This window comes from Alligator mississippiensis, chromosome 1 (assembly GCF_030867095.1).
Source record: "Alligator mississippiensis isolate rAllMis1 chromosome 1, rAllMis1, whole genome shotgun sequence".
In the NCBI taxonomy this organism is placed as follows: domain Eukaryota; kingdom Metazoa; phylum Chordata; order Crocodylia; family Alligatoridae; genus Alligator; species Alligator mississippiensis.
In genome coordinates, this window is record NC_081824.1 from 369,892,565 (window position 1) to 369,920,028 (window position 27,464).

The following is a 27,464-nucleotide window of genomic DNA, read 5'->3' on the forward strand; positions in this document are numbered from 1 at the left end:
ATGGAAATTCAAATTAAGGTTTATATATTACATATGTTCTTTGTTTCTTTTTAGTTAGACTAAACAATATATAGAAATAATATGTAGAAATGAGAAAAATAAGAAACGAATGAATGTTTTTTGTCTTTGCTGCATCACTTTCAGTTTTTTTCTTGAATGGTTGAAAATAGATTCTCTTCCTTATGTTTTAATGTGCATAAATACTGTATTCTTCCAGTAGATGCCACTTAATCTTAGCAAACTGTCTATCCTTTCCAAAAGGATACCATTCAAATAAAATGTATTTCTTGGATGGCAGCTTTTGACACAGTGGCACCCACTGTTATCTGATTTTTTTATTATAATTGTGTGTGTGTGTGTCTGTCTCAACAGCAGAACTACTTGAATTAAATTACATTTCATTAAAAAGTAACATCTGGGTCAAATTTAAAACCATCCTTTTTCGCGTACACAATCAACCTCAACCCATCTAGATGATCAGTTTAAATCAGTTGACTTAATTTTTCCTTGGAACTCCCACTAAGGTCTTATTTCTTACTCTAGTCTTATTTTCTAGTTCATCTAATTTATTTTTTATCTTAATCAGACTAAACAATAAAAAAAATCATGTTCTGTAGACTTGTATTCCTGCTCTATAAGTTTGAATGAATGTTCTTAAAATTATTTATTTTCTCAGTCTTCGCTGACAGATTACAGACTACTGTCCAGAGAGTAGTATTTTCTTTTCTGTATCAGGGCTGTCCAACTTCTACAGAGCTAAAGACTATGTGCCACTTGGGCTGCATACTGTAGGCTGAGGACCCCCTAGTTCCTTTGTGCTGCACTGTCCTGCCTGCTAAGGTGGGGACAGGTAGCAGAAACTAGAGGAAAGAGTGGAAGCCTATAGATACCAGCTGCAATAGTAGTGATGGTGTGGAGTAGTACCTGAATCAGACTTTGTGGACCACAAGTTAACTACTCAAGGGACTGCATGTGGCCTGTGGACTGCCAGCTGAACAGCCTTAGTCTATATTAATATATGTGTTCATACCAAGTTATTGATTTACTCTCAGTCAATGCAGGTGGAATATATTACTATGCATGCAGAAGACTTGCAAAAGACTACAACACTTAAGTCATATTTTGATGACTAAGGTAGGATTTTAGTAGTGTGTAAGATATGGGTTGGAACTAGGATGAATTTTACCCTACAAGAAAAATACATCAATATGCAAATCTAATTTTAAATACTGCATTTATAATTTCAATATGCCTTCTACACAGAAAGCTATGATATGACTGGAATAACAGAGACTTGGTAGGATAGCTCACATGACTGGAGTACTGTCATGGATGGGTATAAACTATTCAGGAAGGACCAGCAAGGGAGAAGAGAAGGAGTTGTCCTTTATGTAAAAGAGCCATATGATTGCTCAGAGGTTCAATAATAAACTGGAGATAGGCCTATTGAAACCCTCTGGGTTAGGATAACAGGAGAAAGCAACAAAAGTGATGTTGTGGTGTGTGTGTGTGTTATAAACCACCAGACGAGGAGAATGATGTAGATGAGGCTTTCTTCAAACAGCTAGTGGAAGTTTCCCAATCATAGATCCTGGTTCTCATGGGGGACTTCAATCACACTGTTATCTGCTGGGAGGGCAGTAAAGTAGTGCACAGGGAATCCAGGAACTTTTTGTGGAGTGTTGAGGACAACTTTCTGGTGCAAGTGATAAAGAGGCCAAATAGGGGCCATTCTCTTCTTGACCTGCTACTCACGAACAGGAAAGAATTGGTGGGGAACATAAAAGTGGATGTCAACTTGGGCAGCAGCAACCATGAGATGACTCAAGATCCAGAGGAAAGGACAGAAGGAATGCAGCAGAGTAAGGACTCTGGAAATCTGAAAAGCAGACTTTGATTCACTCAGCAAGTCATGGGCAGAATCCTGTGGGAGGCCAGTCTAAAGGGTCCAGAACAGCTGGTTGAACTTTAAAGAAACCTTACTGAGGGCACAGGAATGAACTATCCTGATGCTCAGGAAGATTAGCAAGTATAGCAAAAGAACCACTTGGATTATCAGGGAATTCTTCAATAAGCTAAAACACAAACCGGTCATTTACAACAAGTGAAAACTTGGACAAGCAACTACGGAGGAGTATAAGAGTACTGCAGGGATGAAATCAGGAAAGCCAAAGCACACCTGGAGTTGCAACTCGCAAGGGATGTGAATGGTAACGAGAAGGATTTCTACGAGTATGCCAGTAATAAAAGGAAGATCAGGGAAAGTTTGGATCCCTTACTGAATGGCCTGCATGGTCCCCAGACAGGGTCTGCCTGGCAGGGGGGCAGTAGCACCTATCAGGCCTCTCCCCCACCCCTCACTGATCAAGGATTGTGGAGTATTGCCAGATGCTGGCCCTGAGCCAGTCCCCTGAGGTGAAGTGGGGAAGCAAGGGGGTAATCAAGCTATGAATTTAGTAGTATGATTGAGTAAGAAAATGCAGAGTGTATGAAATGTTTAGTGTGCCTGTGTAAGCAGGAAAAGACCTGCTAAGTCGCTGAATATTTAAATTACCAGACAATTAACTGTTAGATGGATGGCTGAAGAACGAGTCTGTGACCAGGTGCAGAGCAGATAGGCTAAGCAACATGATAAAGGAGGAATTCTGCATGTCCTGCAATTTACCCTAAACAACAAGCTGCATTCCCTCTTCAATGTTAAATTCAGCAGCCTAATTTGGGAAGGATAAGTAGGGGCCTCCATGTATTGGGGGCACCAGAATGGCTGCTGTTGCTGTTGCAGGAGCAGCTAAGTGCACGCTCACCCCACCACTGTAGCAGAAACAGCCAGGTAGGGTACTTTCTACTCCCTGCTTTCCCACTGGTGCCCAGCAGATTTGCCCAGAGTGCAAACCTCTGGTTTAATTTATCCTGCCCTAATTTTCTTCAGCTGCAACTTAGTAAAGTTGGTGGAAATTCATTAATGGTTTCAGATCAATGGAAACAGCATTTTCTGGTAAATATACTGCTTGCTTGGTATGGGGGTGGTAGGGCAGGGGGAGGAGGGAGACAACTCTGCTTTCTTCTCTCTCAAAAATAGGCTGTGTTGCTTAGTTAAGACTAGGAATCCTGGTCTTCTCTGATAAAAAAGTCACAATTTCCAAATTAAAAAAATAACCCAATATTCACATTTTTCCATGATCAAAATGAAACACCACTCTATCTATATCTATATATTAGTGGTGTTTCATTTTAAACACAGAAAAATGTGTATTTGGGGTTAGGTTTTTAATCTGAAAATTGGGGATTTGTTTTTATCAGAGAAAACCAGGATCTCTGGTTAAGACCAATTTAGCGGAGCCTCCTCTCATTTAAAATAAGCATGTTTAGAAAGGTTTCATTGTACTTTAACAGATTAATAAAGAAACAAACTTAATATCCTGATGTTTTACTGTATTGTATGTAGAATGTATTTTGGTTCCCCTTATTGAATTAATTTGACATTGTTCAACTGCTTTTAAGTATACTAAAATTTTAATATAGAAATTTAAAAAGATACAGCATATAAATTATAACAGTGTGGTCTTCACTGAGGAAAAGCATGTACAAAAACTACAGGTAAGAGAGCGATATATTGCTGATGCTTATTCCATTCTGTGGTTGATTTACCATGGACAAAACTGGCACAAGAAATGAAGACTTGCAATTTCTTTCAAATGAATTGAAAGCTGTGTTTTCTGGGAGCAGAAATGCTTTAAATTGATTGTGAACCAAGACTGACATAATTTATGGGTTACCATATATCATCTCTGATAGCTAACTAGTAAACAGGGACAAAATAGTACTGATTACTGGTGTGTGATACATAAATATTTTATTGCAAAACCAAAGCATTAAAGCAGATAAAGCTGGATAACACACAGAAAGAACAGGAAGTAAGTGTGTCAAAAAAGATATTCAACTTTTTTATTTCATTCTACTTTCCAGTTCTCTCTTTCTCTCTCTCTCTCTCTCCCTCACACACACACACACACACACACACACACACACACACACACACACACACACACACACATTTTGGCAATATTCCAATTTTCTTTCTAGTGTAGGCTTGAAAGAAAATGATAATATTGGATTATCTAAACCAGATTGGCAAAAATTCGGTAAGATCCTGCATTGTGTGTGGCTGGATTCTTTTAATGTAATTGGAACATCACTCAGGTTTGGGTTGAATAATCTAAATCAGAATTAAGGTGCATTAAGACTTACTGCCTGTACCATTTTATGTTTATGATATGTCTGCATCCATTAGTTTATTCTATGAACATTATACAACAAAAGATATAAGAGACTAGGGAGTAAATAAATGACTAGTAGTTCATTTAGTCTTCAGGCTCACTTTTTTATTTCTAGATAATACTATACACTTCATTTAATATCACATGCCTGTCAATTCTCCCTCCCATTTCACATGCTGAAAAACACTTTCACATGTGTAATAAGCCAACTGTTGTGTGACAAATATTACATTTTGAAGATCCTTACTTCCAGCTACCTACAAAACCTTGTGGGTGCATATATATATATGACAAATAAAAAGACATAGTTTTTTCTTGGATATTAAGACTGATTGTAAATCTCTTGCATATTTTGGGCAGCTATCCAAAAGAGCCCCTCACCTATTCTTAATTGTTAATTGAAGAAAATCTTCATGTTCTATGAGATCCCTTATCTTTTTCTCCATTTTTTTCAGGTAATTATGTTTTCATCTTAAAAATGTGGCACAGGCAGCTGCTAAGACAATTAAAAATTGGCTCTTTTTTCCCCTTGGATTGAGAACAATTTATATTTAATGATTTCATACTTTGAGAAAGGCATTTGATTGAATAAGAGTGATTAATTATGTGAATCAAAGGAACAGCATAAACGATCTGTTTAAGGAAATAATCACAACTAAGAAGTTCAGAGACTGGGAGTGTTGTCAGTAATATTCTGACAAGTATTTGTGCTCTGATACATTTCGAAAGGCAAAATGTGTCTTACAAAATTGATATAGGAATAAGTAAAATAACACAAGGCCTTATGGCCAAAACAAAGGCATCTTAACCAGTGCTTCCATCCTCTTCTCCCCTCCAGGTTACTGTCATTTACTAGCTATATGATTATCATCCATCAGTTTTCTTCTCTGATTTTCACTCATGGCTTACCCTCACCCATTCTTCCGCTCTTCACAATCTCCCACACACATTCTTGGTAACTTCAGCTTCTACACTGATGATTCCTCTGACTGTGTAACTGCTTAACTACAAGTTTCCTCACCCTTATCTCTTCATTCAGCCTGTAGTCCTTATTCAGTTCTCCCACTCACCAAAACACAACTCGGCTTCCACCAAGCATTGCTCTGTCTCTCTTTCACAGAATGGCCCCACCCTCACCACTGGACTCTTTTTCATACTCTCCTACTTCACCTGCATCTTCTGTGACTTTGGCTCTTGGCTGTTAATAAATGTTAATAAAAAGGCATGATTGGGTCTGGTGGATTTTATGCCCAAAACTGCACATTTTGCCATGTCAGACTTGTATTGCAGGACATGTAATGTTTTCAGTAGGACATAAAGTTCCTTAGGATGTGTCTACACATGCAGGCACATGCACTTGTAGCAGCTCAGATAGAAGTGGCACAAATTTGAGTTGGGGATTTTTCCCTCAGTGCACATGTATGGACATGCACTTTGGTGTGGGGCATGTTGTGCCACTTGGGGAAAAATAACTCTGCCCAGCTCCTCCCAGATCTGCAGCCAGGGGGATCCAGAGCCTGGGCCCAGCACCTGTGCTGGCCCCAGAAGTATAAAAACCTGCCCCGGTGAGCAGCTCAGGGCTCCTTGCCCTCAGGAGCTCCTGAGGCCCACCAAGTTGGTATCTGGGGATACTATCGCTTGTGTCAGCTGGGCTGCTGAAGCAGCCTTGATCTGGAGTGGCCCCTGACCCCTCTACCTACTACAACAGTCTGCCAGTGAGGGCTCCTGCCTGGCTGTGACCTGCTGCCACCTGCGACAGTATCTGCCCCCTTGGACTTGTGGCCCCATGGCTGCAGACCTGGTTGGGTGCCCCCACTCTGCCATCTGGACAGCAGAGTGGCCCACTCTGAACTGTCCAAGTGTGTCCTCTTGGACCCAAAGGGCCAAGAAGTCAGTCATCTCATCTGCCCTTCAGCTGACGGGCCCTAGGCAGGCTCTTCTGCCTGGATGTCACCACTTGTCTCACCAGCAGAGATCCTGATGTTTCCTGTTTAAAAATAGCAAATTATCTGATAAGAAACTCAAATTATCTCATTAAAATACCCAGAAATAGTGTTCTTTCACTATTAAAATGAAATGCCACAATATATAGAAAGAGATCAGTTGAGCAACATTTTATTGCTATATTTACAAGTTCAAAGCAATTTGGAAGCCTACCAGTGCCTCTATCATCATAATAATATAAATTCTAAATATCTATACACTTTGGCATTTACTTTTGGCTTTTTTGTCATAGAAAAATCAGAGCTACCCCTACCCGCTTTGCTCACCAGGATGTGCAGCACTCAGCAGCACTGATATGCCAATGCCCTTCCCTTGCACATCAGTCTCAATTCACAGCCTGCCCCCCCACCCCCACTTCAGTCCCCTCACTTCTGACCCACAGGGCCAGGTATATGGATGAGGGGTTTGTGGGGATGGCTTGGGTGTGTGGGGCTTGTAGGTGGATTGTGGGGGGACTATGGGTGTGGAGAGCCACATGGGGGGGCTGCTCAGGAGGGGTGGGCCCCCTACCCCCCACAGGGCACAGCCCCCCATACAGATCATGGACTGTCCCCCCCACAGGGGCCACAGCTCCACCAACAGGGGCCATAGCCATCCACCAGGGGCCAAAGCCTCCCCACAGGACCCACATGCCCTCCTACAGGGCCAACATGCCCCCCACAGGGGCTATATTCCCCTTCCAGGCTCAAAACCTCCTAGCAGGGGCCAAAGCCCCACCTTGCAGGGCCCAGAGCCTCCCTGCAGGGGCCAACTCCACCCATGCAGGGCTCAGAGCACCCCTGCAGGGGCAAAAGCCCCCCTGCAGGGCCCAGAGCCCCCACACAACACGGCCCAGAGCCCCTTTGGCAGGGGCTACAGCCTCCACACAGAGCCCCATGAAATGGGCCAAAGCCCTCACCCCTGCAGGGTCTAGAACCCTCCTGCACGGCCCCAGCCCCCCTGCATGGCCCACAGATCACTGGCAGCAACAGATGCCATTGGGGCTCTTGGGGCCTTGTGGCACAGCCCCCACACAGAACAGGCCCAGCCAGATGTTGTGCAGTGCTGTGCTGTGCACACAGGACCTGGGTCCCCAGGTATTAGCCTGGAGCTGCCCAAAGATGCATGGCCCTGTGTGGCACCATGGCGAGCTGGGCCGGGCCTGCGTGATATGGCAGAGACAGTGCCAGGTGCCAGATGGCCGGGGCCTGGCTGCACTGCCCACACCACGTGGTGGCTGTGCATGAGACCCTGTATGCCCTAACAGCCACTGCTGCTGCCAGTGAGTTGAAGGCCATGTCGGGGAGGGGGGGCCTGGGGCCATGGTGGGTGGGGGCATGTGGGCCCTGTGGGGGGCAGGTGGGGAACACACCCCTCCTGAGTTCTGCCCCATTGTCCCCTGCACCCTCACAGCCTCCCCCCTCCAGCCCCCTCCCTACTTAACTGGAATGGAGCCCGGGTCCAGGTCCCTGCAGCCTGCACTGCTGATTGCCCTGCATGGGCAGGCAGCATGCTTCAGCACCAGGGCAAGGAGCAGCCATAGAGATCCTATGGCTGCCTACCAGAGTGTCTCTTTGGAGGACCTGAGCCTCCAGTTGTCCTGCCCCACTTTTTTCCCCCATATTTTTTTTTTGCTACCTGGATATCCAGGTATCAAATTTTGAGCCCCCACTGCAAATATGCAACACAGGGAATTTTTTTTTGTTCCCAGCATGCCTCTTGCTGCATCTCAAACTGCATTGAGACTCAGCAAGAGGCATGTGCGGGCTTTTATGGACACACCCTTAGAGTCCAGCCACGTGGCTCCTGGAGTTCTCCCTTACCCAATGCTTGGGAACAGATGGGCAAGGGACAGTTTTCCAGACCCTGAACTAAGCATTATGATGGGACACAAGAAAGCCCAGATCCCGGTTTGAGCCGGGTGCCTGCACCCAGCCCAATCACAGGGATTGGGCAGGAGTCTGCTGAGGCAACCCCAGGGCTGCTCCTTGCCCCATCCCAATGCTCAGTTTAAATTCATTGTAGGGTACGGGGCAGTCTCAGGGCTGGGACACATACCACACATTGAATGTAAGGTGTGATACAAACCAGCCACAAATATGTTCCAAATTAAAAGTTCCATATTATTGCGTCATCTATTGACTGAATATATAGCACATTACAATTTATGGTACAATTAACACATGACATAATAAATGTCTGTCAAGCCCCTTCTAGTTCATCAGTACAATTAACTTTTTATCTTTCCATCAGCCCTCTTTCTGTTTCCTTCACAGCCTGTACTAATTTTTCAAACAAGCACTCTTGTGCTTTCTTCCATTGCATTCCATGTGTTTAGGAAAAATTCCCTATAAAATTCCATAAAGCTATTCCATTGTCCTCCTTCAAATACTTCTTTAAAATCTTTTTTGATATGATACCTAAAAAAAACCCCAAAACAAAACTTTGCAATGGTTAGGCCACTGTTAATACCACTGTGTTTGTTGCTATTCTCTCTCATTGTTTCTTTGTACTACTTCATGTTTTGTGTCTTACACACCAATCTTAATCTTTGTAGGCATTGTTGGGATTCTTACCCACTCTGTTAAGAGAAATCAATCTCTACTTTCATTATTATTATTTTAAGGTTCTAGACTCATTTTTACCTCAAAGCTCCTGCGTGACACTGGGCAATTTTTGTGCCTCAACTTTATGATCTGTAAAACAGAAAAATACAGTAAAACCTCATTCATTTTGATTCTGGATAGGTTCAAAGTGTTGGATACCTTAACGCTATGGTCACTCTTCAGCTGAAATCACAGATGCCTTACAATACAGAAAATTTGAAATACGGGTACTTTGAAATTTGAAGCTAGTTTTGGTCCTTTATTTACTTACTTCAAAATATGATAAAACTATGTAGATAATATCAGTGTTTGCCTGCAGACATGGTGCATACTTTTTAGTTGAGTGTGAGTCCAGTAGGAGTGACCATGATGGTAACCAAGAGGAAGAGGAACTACAATGAGTTAACAATTTCACAGAAGTTGAAAGTGATATATGAAGTAGAAGAAAGGAAAAATCAAAAATGGAAATTTCTAAAGAGTATCGTATTCATCCTTCCAGACATTCAACCTATTTGAAGAATTGGCATTCAATAGAGAAGATGGCGATGAAAGAACACAGATGTGGGACAAGGCAAGGAGTCTGCAGTGCAAAGCATTCAGCTTAGAAAAAGAACTGTTTGAGTGATTTTGTGATATAATAGTGAATAATATACAAATATCTGGGCCACTAATTAAAGAGAAAGCAGATGAGATTGTGTTGAAGCTAGGAGTCAAGTTTCATTGTTCTAATGGTTGGCTCCTGAGATTCCAACATCATTTCATTTTTTGTACATGGCAAAGCATATTCCCTCAATGTCTTGGTTGCAGAAAATTGGCATGAAAGTGTGAAGCCAACTCCAGAAATACATGCCAAAGGACATGTTCAGTGCTGATGATATGGGACTTTTTTATAACCTGCAGCCTGAAAGGAGACACGTGTCCCAGTAGAAAGAAAAGCAAAAATAGGCTCACTGTACTACTCTGTTGTAATGGCAATGGTACTGAGAAACTACAGCCCCTAGTATGGGGATGTCTGAAAATCCCCAGTGTATGAAAGGTGTAAAAGACCTGCCATGACTCTATAAAGCCAACAAAAATGCATAGATGACCAATTAAATTGTTTTGAGTAGCTGTTCCAATTTAAACAGAGACTGGCATGCCCAAATAAAAAATGTGCTTCTACTAATTGACAACTGCACAGCGCACAATTGGGAAGGATTAGGCCTCAAGCATATGCATGTGCTCTTTGTTCTAGCTAGCACCATGACCTACATGCAATCCCTAGAGCAGGGAATAATATGCCACAATAAGGTGGCATACGAGAAACAACTGGCACATTATCTGCTACAAGACATTTCTAGGAATGCAACAGACCCACAAAAATGGACCATTTTCTACATGTTTTCTGTAAGAAATGCCATCATTGCATGGGATAAAGCTCCACCCCACATCACCACAAACTGCTTCATGAAGGGTGCCTTTGGCACCAAAGCTGCCAAAGAAATTGAATTTGAGCAAGATGATTCTGGCTGAGCTGAGCTTTAGGGAGAAACGTTTGCCCCACCAATTTCCAAGAGTTCATCAATGGTGACAATACAGTGTCAATTTTGCAGAAGAAAGTGGTAAAAGAGCAAGTCAAGATACCCCCATGGAGGAAGACATAGAAGAAAATGAAGAGGTGGAAGAAAATGAGAAGTCAGAGTCTGAGCAAGTATGTGTGTTATGGACAGAGGCATATGTGATGTTCACAAGCCTCAATTCTGTGCTGAAAGACACTGCTGTGGATGAGGGATTAATGAAAGCTGTAGAAAAAAATCAATTCATTTGTCCATAACCAATATAAGATAATCAAGCAGACCACAATCCACTCTTTCTTTAAAAAGCTGTGAGAAAAATTACACAGATACTGTACAGTGGTTTCATAAAATAAATAAAATGTACTGTAGTACTGCAATTAGGACAATTTGAACCCATTTATTTCAAAATCAGTAATTTTGGGTTCCCTGCATTTCAAATGAACAAGGTTTTTCTTGTAATACTTCCCTTGGTCCCAAGGTTATTGTAAGGCTTCACTCAGTAAATATTGTAAAAACATGACAGGACTGTTAAACTGATAAATTGGTATTGTACAATAAATTATAGTTTTGTTTTTTATACAAACTAGTATTTTTAAATTCTTATCTCCCTTGCTCTCATTTAAATATTTGTAATAATTTATAAATAATTTAGTTAGCAAAGCTTGTGTTTTAGTACGTATATAGCTTTGCCTGTTCCCATACCCTGAAGCAACATAGTTTCTGACCTGCAAGGCATAAGGGGATTATTTACTTTTAAACAAAACAAACTGGTTTCATGTGCTAAAGATTTACAACATAAGGCAAAAAAAGCAGGCTCCTGCTATTTTATCTACCTGAAGTTATCTAAGTAATAGTATATTTGATAAGTATTTCCTGTAGTGTGATTAAAAAAACATATTTCTATGGGTTGGAAGTGATGATGAGGGTGTGAAGTATGTATTTATTTTTAACATTGGCATAAAATTCAAGTTTAATTTTATTCCATGCATTTTGACACACAACACTTTCCATTTTTTCACTGGTTCAATTTACAGCAATGGTGTAAAAATCATAAATATTATTTTATAGAATTATTTTAGCTGAACAGTTTTGTTGTCCTGTTTCTTGTGACCTTGCATTCCTTCCCTGAAGTTTTGATTTATTCATGTTTTAAAACAAAAAAAGCTGCTCATGCATCAAAAACTTCCAAAAATGCAATTTTATGCCTGTTTCTCATATGCAAGCCATTACTACTTGAAAATGGACCTATTTCATGCCTTCAGAAATCTCTGCCTTTGGTAAAACACAGCACAATTTTAATATAAGTATAAAAATACTATATAGTTTATATAAATTTTATAAAGACATAAGGTTGTTACATATATTTATTTTAAATATTACATTGGATATTTTCCAGGAAATTAAACTATTTACAGAATTTATTAATGTACGTTTGTTAACAAAACCCCCAAAATATTTGTGGGTTTTTCTGTGGATCCTTTTGCCTTTATTTGAGAATATTTACATTATCATTATTTGAGATTATTTACATTATCAACTGGTTGCAAAAAGATATTGCCAACTGATCCATCTCTATTCCAATTTTTGGGAGGCATTAATCTCTATAGCAACTTTGTAAAGCTCTAGTTGCCCATTCATAAATACATAACCATTCTCTCTTCAAGTCAACATCATAGAATAGAACAGGTAAGTATGTTACAGCTGAGCTAGTTTATTTGCATGGCAATCTTGTAGGGCTGCAGTTTATCATAATGTCTTTTTATAATTGAGTTCTGAAGTGGATTTTGACTTTCTAACTCCAGCACAATTGAAGAAGCTATGCATTTTCAGCACAGCTGTCCTTTGCTATTCCCAAAGAGCTAATGATAAAATTATATATTTATATTTGTCTAAGAAGTATTTCTTCTGTTTTTCAAATGTGAGGGAAAAAAAACATTAAATGTCCTTCACTTTGAAATTCTCTCACTATGTGCTATTTATAATGGCATATATTCTGACCTACTTCCTTCTCGTTTTCCACAGGCACTCTCACAAAGCCACTGCTAACTACTCAGAAAAGGTAGTACTTCGTGAATACAATCTTGTCCAATATAAGCTAATCTCATCATATGCTCTCTGTGTCAAATGTTAAGAAAGTTCTTAAGACTGTGTAGTTATTCTAATCACCTCTGAACTGCACCTCTGAACTAACTATGCTACATGATTTTATGCACCTTAGTGTTATATGTAACCATGATGAGGGAATATGGGGAATGGTAAGATACCATAGGTATACAGTATAATGAGAAGGTATAAGTATTTCAGAGTTTAAATAAAACCTTTATAAAATTATAAAGAAAAAAAAAATTTCAGAAAGGGCTTTAACAATGGATAAATTGCAGCAGAACTGAGAAATTAAATAAGAGAAATTAAGAATTAGGATTAAAGGCTGATGAAAAACACCTGCAGGAAGAATTGAGTTAGAGCAGGGGTGTCAAATTTGTCTAGCCCTGTGGGCCAAATGAGTGGTGCAGGATCAGTCCACAGGACAGATGAGTAGTGTGGGACTGGCTCCATGGTCCAGACCAGGCCCCACAGGTGATGCATAGGAAGGGTATGGGGGGGGGCACATCCCCCCCCCCCCGAGATTGGCTGCGGCTGGCTTCTGCAGGTGGTCACCACCCACCCCCTCCCCCACCCCCCTTCCCCCTCACTGCCAACATGGCAAGTGGTGGCTGTGGGCAGTCTCTGCTTGCACCCACCCCCCTCTAGCTACCAACATAGCAAGTGGCAGCTACGGGCGGTCACCACTCACCACCCAACCCTGCTGCTGACACCGCTGGCAGCAGCTACGGGCAGTCCCCACTTGCCACCACTCCCACCAAAGCCAGTGGCTGCAGGCTGCATCAGGCTTCCCCCTGCGGTGCTGCTGGGGCTCAGCACTACAGCTCTCACCCAGGCCCTTGGCTGCTGCCACAGGAACAGATCATGGTGGTGGGCTCCTTTCCTTCCTGCAATGCTGCTGAGGCTCTAGGGCCACAGCTCTCAAGATGGATAACCCAGCTCTGCAAGGTGGATGTGGGCCATATGTTTGACACCCCTGACTTAGAGGTTATGAAAGTTGATATCTAGATGGGGATGTCTTCTCCTCCTGCAAATGGAGTTTTTCTACAGAGTCAGGGTGTATTCCAGTGTCACATGGCTCAGCAGAAACAAGCAGCAGAATCCCAAAACTGTTGCTTCCCTCTTTGGCATCAGTTGCTCACTTCCCTTTCCTGACATACATCCGAAAATCTAAGTGAGGATATTTTTTATGCATTAGCTCAAATATTTTATTGGAGCAAGGAACTGAAATTCCCCAAATAAAGGCACAGTAGCACAGGGGGACACATGCAAGTGATCTGGGCAAAGGAAAAATCAGTGAGTGAAATACTAGTCCCATTAAAGTCCATGTGAGTTTTACCTAGTATATCCACCCATCAAGGACAGCTGCACTGTTATGTGTGATGTACAGAGAATAAACATGCCTTCCAGAAACACATGTATAATTCCTGTTTAACTAATAAAATGCAAAGTAACATTCTCAGCTCAACAGTAAGCAGAAAATATTTGCAAGGAGAGAAAATCATGAAGGTATGTCAGTAAGACCCCTTAATATTATCTTCTACCAGCTGTTGAAATGGGCAAACAAAGCTATACTTTGAAACTTTAGAAGCAGAATTATAAAATAACTTTGAAAAAGCTCAAACAAAGTAACAAAGAAAAGGGAGGAAATGACAGAGGGAAGCATCTGAATATCTGCACAACTAATATTTGTGGATGAACACCTACAAGCTAAAGTGGAATCCTTCACTTTACTACTTGCCAGATCCATGGGAAAATACACAACTAGCTGTGCAAAAAATTATTCAGATACCTAGGTTCAGATTCAGTGAGACAGGTCACCTGAGCTAGCCTCCCAGAAATGATGTGAACAATTAATACATCACATATAAGAAAGAAAGATGGCATATAAAACAAAGATTTCAAAAGGAATTACACAGTAATATATAAACCAGAAGTACTTAAATTACTGTTCCTCCTCAAACTCCTATGCATCTACTGGCCAACAAATACATTCATTTTTCAAGACATATAGACAGTACTCTTTGAAAACTTCAACTTCTATTTTTAGGTTTGTTGTTAAATAGATATTAACATTTTTATATTAAATGTTCATTGAGTTTCTGATTTGTTTTGCTGTATCAGTTCTTTTTTATTTGTGTACATTTGTTACTGCTCCCATTTTGTTCTCAGAAAGCTCTTCAGAAAACCACTTTATAAATTCTGAATAAATATTCCAAATGAGAATGTGTTAATTCGCAAAGAAAGATGTACTGTATTCATTTGTTGTAAGTACTCCCAGAAGCAATCCTGCCAAAATGTTTTTGATCTTGCTCAAGTTTCCCTTTACGAACTGCACTTTTATCAGTTCATATTTATATATTACATATATAGAAGGTTTTGTTTTTCAAATGAGAAGGGCTTTGACAAGTGAAAAGGTTGGTTTAGTAAATGCCCAAAGTGTATATTCAAAGGGTTTATCATATGACATTAAGTTAGATATTGATTTCTACTGATTTTTTATAATTCCTTATACTCAGTGATATATGGAACTCCTCTCACATTTGGATAAGCAGCCCATGATTTTTTTTTGAAAAGCAGCCCAATTAAAAAATAATGAACCTTTTTCCTCTGAAACCAACTCATTATCTTGATAGTTTCCAGCAGCAGGTTAAGCTCAATTGTACATCAAGCTGCCTTTATGCCTGTTGGCCAGTAACACCGCTGAAGCCTCTTTAAATTTTGAGGCATTTTTTTTCTCCCTAGACAAAATTTTAGACCTGCCTCTGTTCTCACCTGGGAATTGGTTTGTGCCCAAACTGAATGATACATGTAGCACTAGAAAACTAGTGATATCAGGATAGACTAAGCATGTTCAAAGCCACCCAGTGTGGATTACCCTGACAGGAGTAGAGGTTATTCCCTGTTTGATAACCCCTAGTTCTTCCCATTAGTTCTCTGTGGCATTTTTTTTTTAATTTGGAATTCTACTAAATATGTATGTCATTCTGGAAACAAAGGCCCACACTCTAGTTCACTTCTTAGTGCCACATAAATATCCATGACTCAGATTCTATTTGACTTTTTTCAGGGGAATAGGATCAGAAGAGGCTGACAAACTCATCTTTTAACCCAATAGTCTAGCGATTAGGGCATTTTCCTATGAGTTGCAAGACCTGGGAATAGCATAACTAAGGGAGAGGGGTGGAACTGGGGGAGCAGCAAAAGCAGACATTGCTGAAGTGGTGGCTGATTGCACTACTGCTGCTGGCAGAGCTGGCACTATCCCAAGCATTGAGTTGCACTGCTATACTTCTGGATCCAGCTTCTAATTGCTTCTCAGTCATAAGCCATATCTCCTACTTCCTATCAGATGCCTTAATCCCTTGACTATTAGGGTACAAGGTGAGTACAAAGTTGGGGCATTGAGGTAAGAAACCTCCTCCTTCTAATACTGCTACTGTCATCATGATCCGCCCTTCTCCTCTGCCCCCCCAATACACACACTAAAGTTTCAGAATTTATGCAAAACTTTCACATAATTTCAGTGCTTCCTCACATGGAATAGGAACTAAACAAATTATAAACACGGGTAGATAGCCATATTAGGTTGCTTGTGAACATACACAGTAGAACAAATCTAGTCATGTAGGTTGGAATAGGAGCTAAAACCCAAGCAAATTCCGAAAATGAAACCAGGGATTCCTGAGAAATGGAGTAGGATTAGAGCCTTAAGCTCTAATTATATACCTAATGAGTTAAATAAAATTTGGGTCCATGATCCTGGGTCATGCCCATGAAAAGATAGCCACCTATAGGAAATGGGTTTTCCTATGGGTGCCTTCCCATCTACCTTACTTTTCCTATTCTGTGTATATATGTGTGTGAAAGAGAGTGAATGATTTCACTTCTGCTTTCTCCAAGGTTTCTGCATAGTAGGAGCTGGCAGTTAATCTTTTCAGACACGTGCTAGCTCTGAACAGAACTGCTGCATCAATGAATTTCCAGGTATCCACAAGAATTTTTGAGCCACAAGCTGTGGCCACTATGATCTCATCTGCAGCTCATAAGCAGAATTATGGACACCTGTTGTCTCTGTAACTTGATCCTTCAGACCACTTCTGGCTACTTGACCTTCTATCAGCCTTGACAAATCAGCAAAAGCAGATGGCGTATTTGGTCCATTATTCTTTATAATACATTGTCTGCATATAAAAATACTCTGGCAATGAGACAGCCTGGAAGTTTATCCTACAATCTGACATTTTTCCCTAGCAGTTCTTCGGATTTCAGTGACTAAGGATTGTCACAGTCAATGAGGAAGTGTTACATTAACAATATCAAATGAGAACAAAATATAAATCTATTAAATAGTTCTTTAAAAAGTGCCTGTTTGCATGTATGTGCATAGAAAAAAGTAGACAGTTGTACTGACCAGCTTTGACAAAATCAAGTGATGGAACCCAAAAAACAATATGATCTTACCCCAAAACTACCTTCTGTCTATTTACAACAGAAAGGTTACTTTGCAGCAAATGTTAACAGTTTGAGCAGTAGATTCTTTGAAGAACAGTCTCCTAGAAATGGAAAAGTAGCTGTAACAGAAAACTACAAAAATCATTAACAATTCCCTTGGTATGCCCAGGAGATACCTACCTTGTTTGAATAAAGGCAGGCATTTGGGCTGACTTCACCTATGATGCAATTGGGTGTAGCTTCATTAATTTTAATTCAATCATCCTACTTACCTACATCCTTGTTCAAATTACCTAACATACACAGAAGAAAAATCAATATCATCATTTCCTTAAATTACTCTTGCTGATCCCTCCTCCCTAATGTTTCCTTCATTTGCCACTCCAAAGTTCTTCAGCAAGCCCATTAGGCAATCCAAAAGAAAGAGACTAAGAGGACATAGTCACTCGCAAACCTTAGCTGTCTCACACTGTGAATACTCTGTAGAAATAACCTTGTTAGACTATTAGACTTTGAGATGCTTCTGTAGATGTCTAAATCTAAAATTTAGATGCTCAAAAAACTACCTAGCTGCAGCCTAACTTTGAAGTTGCCTATGTTTGGATCAGTAAAGTTCCTGAGGCTCCTACAGGTGTTTTTCTGGACATGAACCATTCAGTATGACTTGGATAGGGATCCATTGCAGTCATTAGACTATGTTTTCTCTAATATACAAGCTGTTATGTGTTCTCAAAATAAAGCAGATGATGATCTTACTGCCTCACCTACATTCAGTAGGTCACAGGGTAGAAGACATGCCCAGGATGTGGGAAACTAGGATTTAATTCTTTACTCCATCAGCTGGGATAGAACCTCCATTTTCCATATTCAGGTGGATACTCTAATCATGAGGTCTGAATACTCTCAATCTCCCTGCTGAAGTATTCCATTTTGTGTGGAATATTTGAATCTCATTGGCAGGGCCATCCCTAGAAGGGGCCAATCGGAGTGACTGCCACTTTGTGGGGGCCCCACAGAGCTGGGCAGAGCAGCTCGGTGACTCTGCACTGCCATCGGCTTCACATCCGGCTGCTTGCCGCCTCTCACTGCTGATACCGCCACTGCATCTGGCACATCCAGCCGCTCGCCACCTCCCCCCAGCCGCCAAATCTGCCACCAGCTTCCTTGCATCTGGGGGAAGGGCCCTGCACAGGCTGATTTGCCCCGGGCCCCGCACCCTGCTCGGGTTGTCTCTGCTCATTGGTTGAGAGACGGAGAGAACAGACATGACCCTCTAGTCCTAGTGGTTAGGGGACTCACTTGAAAGAGGGTGAGAGAAAAACCTGGGTTTTGTTCCCTCTTTTATATAAAATACTTAAATATTAATTGTAGTAGGAGTACCCCTTATTTAGGAGGTACTTTAGGTCATTTTCAGCACTCAGTCCTCTGCTCTGGAACTGCCTTTCCTTGTGGTCCATCTGAGCCTGAGTTTAGACATCTTCCAGAAGCACTGCAAAACCTATTCATTTTGGCAGGCCTTCAGTAGGTGGGGTTAAGGTTTGGGAGGTTATGACAGGAAGAAATGATCACACACACTACCTCTTCCTGGCTCAATTAATATTTAATTATTCCATGTGAAATGAAACATTCAACAGGAAAGACTGAGAATACTCATACACCCTCCACAATTTCCCTTGGCTTAGTGCAATGATTTTCAGCCAGGAGGATGCCAGATCCTTTGAAGGCATTGTGTAAGGACATAAGTGGATCAGTGCAGGCTCAGATTTGTCCTGCCTGGCCAATTCCCCACCCCCACTGCCTGGTCCCTCTACAATATATATCCCCCTACCCCACTATAATATATAAACTTCATTTTGAAATTGGGTGCTACTCAATTCACAGAAGTTATGGAGAAATTCCTTGAATCTATTGAGGGAGTCTTGAGTCCAGAAAGGTTGAGAACCACTGGCTTAATGGTTAAATTATTCCCCTAGGTTCATGTGGATTCAAATTCCCACAGGCAGAAGAGGGAGGACATCACAAGTCTGATACAAACTTCACTAATAAAACCATTTACTACAACCTACTTCATACTCTTCTGCATCTTAGGTGACAGTGCTAATACTTGAGTTATTGTGTGAGAACAGAAAAGCTACCAAAATGTCACTGTGTAAGAAAGGATTGAAGTAGGGGATAGAGGCCACAGGTGTGAATCCTAACTATCTGTAACCTAGGACCCCAACCTGTATACTCCCTTCTGCCTACCAGAGATAACCTTCTGCTCCACAGGCTAGCTTTTGTGGTTCCTATTTTTAGTTCCCCAGTTGTCCCCAGAGTTGACCCAAACATGTAAATCAGGGCTGAGAATTCCTCTTCAGCATGATGCCTAAACTTTAGGAGGCATTTAACAACAAAATCTTTCTGAGGACCTAGTAAGTGTTGCAGTGAATACAAGGCAAATTAAAGAATTGCTAAGCCTCATTTTAAAAAATGTAGTATGTGTTTGTCTGTGTAAGCCATGGAGAATAGAAGAAGTGGTTAGAAGAGAATAAAAAAAGAGAGCCCATTAGAACCAACTAAGAAATAAAACCTTAGAAACGTGTAGGCAAATCCTCGGTTTGCACTCTGCTTTGCTTTGTCTTTGTAAAATAATGATCCATTGTTTCAGACTGTTCCTTAAAGTGGTTTAGTATATCCAGTTGCCACAATGAAACTCAATGTTTGAGTATTAGGTTCCTGTCACATATAATACTCTGCCCAGAATCAGGGCCTAAATGATTGATATTTATTAATTATGGAGACAGCAAAAAGCAAAACCGGACGGACCTAGTGTGAAATATGAATATTCTTGAATTCTCTGAATTTATGGGCCATTGAGTAATGATATTTACATACTTTCCTGTTTCCTATTAATTCAACAGTATCAAAATATGAACTATTACTATTAATCTGAATATGCATGTTCTATTTGTCCTCACTACATTACTACATCCCCTTATTGAAATACATCTATCATAAATTAATTTCAGGGTTTTTCCCCCAGAGGTCATTTGCACATTTTCATAATAAGGTAATATGAGGGCACAGGAGCCCAAATGAAACATTCCACAAATAATTATTTATCCACCCTGACCTTCAGCCAGACAATACTGAGAAATTCAGTGAAATCAACAGTTTGATCAGATTATATCACCACAGTCAATTCAAAGAATAGAACAAGAAGATTAGCACTAACATATCAGCTATTAAAATGATTATTCCAATTTGCCAACTCCATTAGTCTTTTTAGAAAGATTTCTTGTCTGTCCTGCATGATAGCTGCAGTGATGATGTTGAAAGGGCTATAAAAAGTAACCTGAAATGATCTAAATCAATACCAAAGCTACACGTGTGATTCCTTAGCTGACTGTATCTTATGAATGCAAATCTGGTTTGTTCAGCATTACAGATTAGCATCTTTATGGATCTGTCTCCAATTACACAAAACTTCATACCTAGAACAAATACCAATATAGCCAACCTCAAAGGAAACTATTAAAAGAGAAGTTAGGTCTAACATAAATTAGACCCATATAAGCTTGTGCTCTATGCCCTATGCTCTCTATATATCTTATTCAGGGTCCCTATAGATGTTCCAGTAAAGGCATGATAAGATCTCAGGCATAATCCATACAGTCATGCCTCCTGCCAAGCCACACAAGCATGTCAGGAGGCATGACTGTGGGATCCAGCACCAGATCCAATCATGCCTTATAGCCAGTGCAGGGGGAGCCAGGGATTGTGATCCCCAGTTCTCCTGTACCAGAAAGTAGCAAGCTCTCATGACTGGAAGCCTGCAGCTGGCAGGGCTCAGCTGCAGCAGCACCTCATGTTCTCCCACAGGTGGGAGTCTCATAGCTGATGGGCCTGTAGCCCCTCCCTGTATCCTGCCAACTCACCTCCTGGACCCACCAGCCCCCCCCCCCCCCCCCACACACGCAGACACAATCCTCCGGGCCCTTAAGTTACTTATATCAGATTCATCACATGGCACTGGAGAATATCTATATGTTGCCACTCCCAGTATACAATCATGCAGTTTAAAATAAGCCATGTGATTGTACATCAGGTGCAGTGAATATTTATACACACTCTTTGGCATATGCAATGTAAACAACGTGTGGTTTGGCACTGTGCAGGGATGGTTTCTGTACCCTGCATGGATTGTGCTCTAGACAATGATTTACAATGTCCAGCTGGAAATGCTTTAAAAAGCAAACTCAAACTCTAAATAACTAATTAACTAGGTACAAAGCTGCCTTCACAAATGACCCGTCAATTATTATAAAAATCTCAGTGGGATCTAAGTCTGATGTCCTGTACAAGGACATCTTAAAATTAAAACATAATATTTACCTGTCCTATATTCTTTGTTTGTGTAACCAAAAGTGTATTTAAACAATGTGTGCATCTGTCATCGGGATCAAAGCATGCTGCAATTGTATGCAAGTCAACCAATGCAATATTGTCTTCAGCTGGACTGTCAGTTCCTTAGGAAAAGGATTGTCTCTTTCTTTAACTATGTATTTATACAGCAGTTCATAGAAGATCCAAATTTTGAACATGGACTCTGGATATTACTGTTATACAAATAAATAATATAGTCATATTTGCAATTGTATAATTAAAGAAGAAATGATCACTGTCTACTCAAAAAGTTGATCAATCATTACGTTAAATAATACCTACCATAGACATTTCTTCCAGATCCCATACTTAGTCATTCCAGTGGGTTTGCTTCAAATAACTGAAGACAACATAAAGTGTAAAAATTATTTAGTTGATTTTGTATCACTCTTAAAAATAATAAAATCTTAGCCAAATTCTGCTGTGTGTCAGAACATTATGTCCAGGGATCCTGGTTTTCTATGATTAACACCCCCCCCCCCCCCCAAATTTTCGGATTTAAAAAAGTAACCCAAAATCCACATTTGTTCTGTGATTAAAATGCGATACCACTAATATATATATAGTAGTGTTTCATTTTAATCATGGAAAAATGTGGATTTTAGGTCAGAAACCGAAAATTGGGGTTTATTTTTTATCAGAGAAAAGCAGGATCCCTGGTTATGGGTCTATAAAAGAGGGCAGGAATTTGTTCTTGGGTCTTTAGCTGACAAGTCTGATACAAACTGTGCTAATAGAAAAAAAATGTTCCAACAACCAAGTAGGTTAGTTGAAATTATGCCCATTTTGCAACGTGGGCTGCTCCTGTAATTATAAAATAAAGAGGCTTAGGATTTCTTATTAAAGAATAGACCTTGGCTTCTGATTATCAACTTGAGGAGCAAACTAATCACTATTTTTCAGTTTTAGAAAACTACTTCTGGGCATCCTCTGATTTCATCAGCCATGCTATATTGCAAAGACAGGTGTTTGCATTTAATCAATGCATTTTAGTTATGTTCTTGGTATTCAATTAACAATCCTCATTGCTAGCTCATAGCCAGCATGACGGACTATCTTGCAATAGCAGCAGTCAAAGAATATCACTCCTGGCTTTTCACCAGTTCAATAAATAAAACTCCCCTGTGCCATTCTTTTAAATACCTTCATTTTTAAATTAGATTTTGATTTTCTGTTCAGAAACAGCAAAATCTCTGTTGAGTCACCACAACTTATTTTGCAACTTAGATTAGTGTGTTCTGTCTTTCCTGCTTTTTTTTTTTTTTTTGCAGCTGTTACTGCTAATTGAAGATAGTTTGCTTTATAAATAAGGTAAGAGGATTATTTTTTAAAGGAGATTTTATTTATTTTTTTAGCGGGGCGTGCTTTGTCATTTTTTTGTACATCTTCAAAAACATTTTAAATGCCTATTTGTTAGAATGCTATAAAGAACATAGCTAAGAACACTAGATGGTCACTGCTCTAACTGGTTAAAGAAACTTGGATTGAGCCAAAAATTGCCAAAGAGATATTTTCTTATTTCTCTTCTGTACAGATAATGTCAATTAACAGTAACTTATATTGCCCTTGTCATTCAAAAATCCAAAATTGCTCACACATAACATTATTGCAGATGTCAGATCAGCTTTGGCCTGTGAATGGGTAAATTTCAAGGAGTAAATATTTATTTTCAGTATTCATGCCTTTATATTATACACTCATGCTATACTTTGGTTGTACTTAAAGGTTCTTCTTTTTTGAAATATTCAACCAGTGTGAAGGAAATGAAACTCCAAGAATGGCTATTGTTAGACAGATATCACGTCTATGTTTTGATTTGTTACTGCAACTTTTAAGATATCTAGATACTGACACAGAAAACTTTTATAGACCCAATATCCTAAGTCATTAAAAATTAACTCCTCTACAGGTCTCAAAAGCCTGTAGACTGGTGAAGTGATGAAGTGTGAAAGGCTGGGAGAAAAGGTGCTACTGTTTTGGACGATTTATGTTTCATCTCTTCTACTATTGTATTTTTATTTTAATTGCACAGTGCTGGCTAGGTACCCTCAAGTGTGGCATGTTTTTTTTTTAATCAAAACATAAATCAAACAGCATCCTTACCTACAGCCAACCCACTTTCCAAGTAAACTCTCCAAGTGCAACAAAATTAGCAGATACTTACAGAATTTGGAACTTACAGAAGTCCTGACCTATGAATACATGGCAGCTACAAAAAAACCTCTCTAAGCCAAAAGAAAAACTCCCATACAAAATCCCCAGTCCAGGATCCAGAGATATAATAATAGGACAGCGACTATATGTGGGGCAACAGTGCCTACTGGTCTTCCAGTGATGGCAGCATCAGGATAGCCAGCCAGCACCTATAGCAGCTATTTTAGCATCCCACTCCAACTGGACACCTAGGGCTGCTGCCCCGATCACCCTCACTTTGTTATACTACTGATTAGCACATATCATTATAGAATCTAGATAGCAGCATGCCTCTCTGCTATATTCAGGAAAAACCTAAAGGAAAAGATGACTTTCACAGCTTGCCCTTAAGATCACCACATCTGACCTTTGGTGAACCATGGTAGAAAATGAATTCCAAAACTAAGGATACTACACATGGATGCTATTTTCTTGCAGCTTACACTGTAGTACCACACAGGGGAACAGGTTCTGTCTCAAACAGCCATAGTTTATTATTTGTAGATTCTTAGGTTAAAAGCAGCACCTCAAGCTACCCAAAGAAATCAGCTACGAGCAATCACTGAACACTTACCTGTGCAGTATAAATCAGGAGACAAATATGCAGGTGCAAAACTGAATTCCTACTTCTAAAGGGGGTTATTCTCTGTTAACCTCTCCATAATCCCTTAAACTACCACTTTCTCCATTGCCTCTTGCCTCCAACTCCCAAGACTCTCCTACATTACATCAGATGTCAATTCTACTTCTAATAATTTAGGCAAAGTGGCACATTTTGCACCTGGCAAAAATCTTCTCAGGAAAGGCATGTGAATAGCCTCTCAGCTACAGGATCTTTGGGTATCTGCATGATATGGGCTGTTATCTTCCCTTACGCAAAATGAACTTTAGAAAGGAGAGACATACTTCAAGGTAAATGAGTGAAAAGATGCCTCTGTTAAGCAGGAACTGAGAAAAGTCTCCTAATCCTTAGTTAGTGATTATCTAGAAGCCATGTCAAATACTGTGGAACCTCTGTGTCTTTAAACTGGAGGCCCAACAGAGTGGGGTATTTTTTAGAAGAATTAAACTTATCATAAGCAAATATTCTCAATTCATCATGGACAAACTACTATAGAACACATTAAATCACACAAGAAATGTTTGGCAATCAAGCTATTAATGGTATCTCAAGCAGGACTTTTCCCCTTTGGGGTGTGATCTTCAAGACTGAGTTAGGAGAAGGTCTCACTGCTGACTGCAAACTCCAAAAGGCACCAAGACGTATAGAAATAGAATCAGCCAAAATGGAACTGGAAATTCTGCTGTCTGCTTCCTTATTATCCCCACCTATATCCAGAAGCACTTTACCCAACTTTGCAGAAGTACATCAGTCCCACTTTTCTCCTTCCATCTATTCAGTCATGTGATAGGGAAGCCATACTTCAAGAGACTGGGGGTACATCTGCACAAGATGCTTTACTGCACAGCAGACTAATTTGCTACAAAGTAAAACATCACCATCTACACATCAAAAGCAATGAGGGTGCACTAGACAAATTTACTGTGCTGCCAGATAATGCTGTCAGATACAGATGGTATCTGATAGTACAGTAAATTACTGCACTTAAATGCATGTGTAGATGGTAATGTTAGGATTAGTTTACTCTGGCTTAAATTGAGCCAAAGCATATTCAGTCACATTAACTGCATGTGTAGATACACCCAGGATGCACATCCTCATCAACTGGCAGCCTCCCAGGAATTGAAGAAATGAACAAGCACTCTGCTTGCGTAAAATGAGCAACTTGCCCCACAGTTCCCTGCAGCAGTCTACCCTCAAAATAGCCTACTATCAAGGGCAGAATCAGGATTCTGTAAAGAGGGGGTGTGGTATCAGTGATCTGTATTGAAGGGTGGTTGCATCTCTGCTCCCAGCATGAATCCCCACCTGGGGTGGGCAAACCATGATGCAAGAACAGCAATTGGAGACTTACTTTAAGTCTCTGAATCATGCAAGAATCCTGTTTTCCTACTGGCACTCTCTCTGCTACCTCTGTGCTCAGCAGCATGTCCCCTTCCCTTTCATTGCCCCCTCCTCTATCCACTGTAGCCTTTATCTCCAGCTGACCTGGAAGCAGGAGGAGGTCCAGAACTTAGCTCCAGCCAGCTTTTGTGGGGAGCCAAACTAAACCAGGAAGAGCAGCAGTGGTGGCAGCCATGTTCCCCCTCCCTAAGCCTGTTCCCAGGCAGGCACTGAACACTCAAGGCATGGAAGAAGAAGCAGCTGCCATCACTGCCACTGTTCCTGGATGAGCCCAGCTCCCATGAAGCCCAGGATAGAGCATGGCAGGAGCAGCTTTGGAGCCACCCCTCCTGGCCAGGCCAGGTCAATGGCAGACAGCAGGAACAGTGGCAGTGGTGGATAGGAGAGGAAGGAATGAGAGTGGAGACAATATTGCACTGAGCACAGAGGAGAAGGGAAGGGGAGAATATTTACCTACTTCAGGGACTTAAAGAAAGCATCACTGCTCTTACCATGGCATGGTCCAACATGGGGATATACTTATACTACTGCAATCCCTCAGGATCTGCCCTGGCCTTCCACTAATTCCAGCACTGATATCCCAAACTGCAAACTCTACAAAGTTTTATAATCCTATGGTGACCATACATCCCAGTTTGACTGGGACAGTCCTGGGTTTCAGAGGCTGGTCCTGACCAACAGTGAAAATTAAAATGAAAATCCTGGGTGTGGGGTGGGGAGATGGAATGGCATGAACTGTGAAATAGGAAGCCCTAGCAAACTGCCCTAAAATAGGTTAGCTTGATAAGGGGAATGACTATTAAAAAGAGAAGATGATTGTTAACACCTGTGAAGTAGAGAGCAATGGGTCATTAATGGGCCATTGACTCCTTTAGCTACTCAATAAACAATACCAGAGCTCTACCATGCCACCCCATCCCTGCTTCTGCCTGCAGCAGCATGGCTAACTTGAAAGATGGGGAGTTGGAGAGAGTGACATTTCACATTTTCACAGATTTCACATGACCCAGGAAAGTATAGTGAAGTTTGGGAAGTGAGTGGTGGAGGAGAAGAGAAAAGTTTATTCTGAATCCAAATATAGCCAACCCCCACTTAACACTGTTTCACTTAGTGCTATTTTGCTATAACACTCATTTAAATTGATACCTGATTCTACTTAGTGCTCAGTGAGTTTCATTATAACACTCACAGTTGCTGTCTTGGGTCATGAAAAACACTTGCAGTCACCATCCTGGATTATCAAAAACTTTTGGTTTCACTTAACGCTCGTTTTGCTTAATGCTAGGTTTTTCAGGAACCAATTAAGAGCACTAAGCAGGGGTTGCTTGTACAGAAACTATAAGCACCAAAGCTTTACACCAAATCTCCACACTACTGATGAACATAAGATTGCCATAGTGCTCCTAAAAAAAGGATGAATTTACCATCCTCTCATGAAGTTTATACAAGATATAATGGTACATTCCAATTCACTCCAATCACCAAATGGTATACTATTTCCATTTTAGAAAATGTAAAATACAAAAAGCTGGTTTTAACTAAAATAATCAAAGTGTAGTGATTTCTGGTGCATGCTTATAACTCATAATTTTATATGAACTTTTCAGAAAAATAATTAAAAAAAGGAATTAACCATCAGATTCAAAATGAATAAAGGTCTTAGAGATGGTCTGTAATTATTAATGTTGTTGTTCTTCTCGTGCCCTGTCTGTAATTGTTATGACCAGTATTTAGCAGAATTCACAGATTCATTAGAATCTGATAGGGCACTGATGTGAGTGCTTCTCCTATGGCCATTATGGCAGTCGAAACTTAATGTTGTGAGTTCTACACATCTCTT

General features: G+C 40.5%; 1 protein-coding gene and 1 long non-coding RNA gene across 2 annotated transcripts in view; both read right to left on the reverse strand.

The window, feature by feature from the left end:
• GPC6 (glypican 6) overlaps positions 1-27,464 on the reverse strand; it is a 1,341,038-nt gene that overhangs the window by 1,305,871 nt on the left and 7,703 nt on the right. The window lies entirely within an intron of this gene.
• Positions 3,437-24,992, reverse strand: LOC132247785 (uncharacterized). Its single transcript, XR_009459221.1, has 4 exons — positions 24,173-24,992; positions 21,688-21,745; positions 8,906-8,956; positions 3,437-6,264 (listed from the first exon to the last, which is right to left on the reverse strand). It is a non-coding gene; the product is annotated as an uncharacterized LOC132247785 (long non-coding RNA).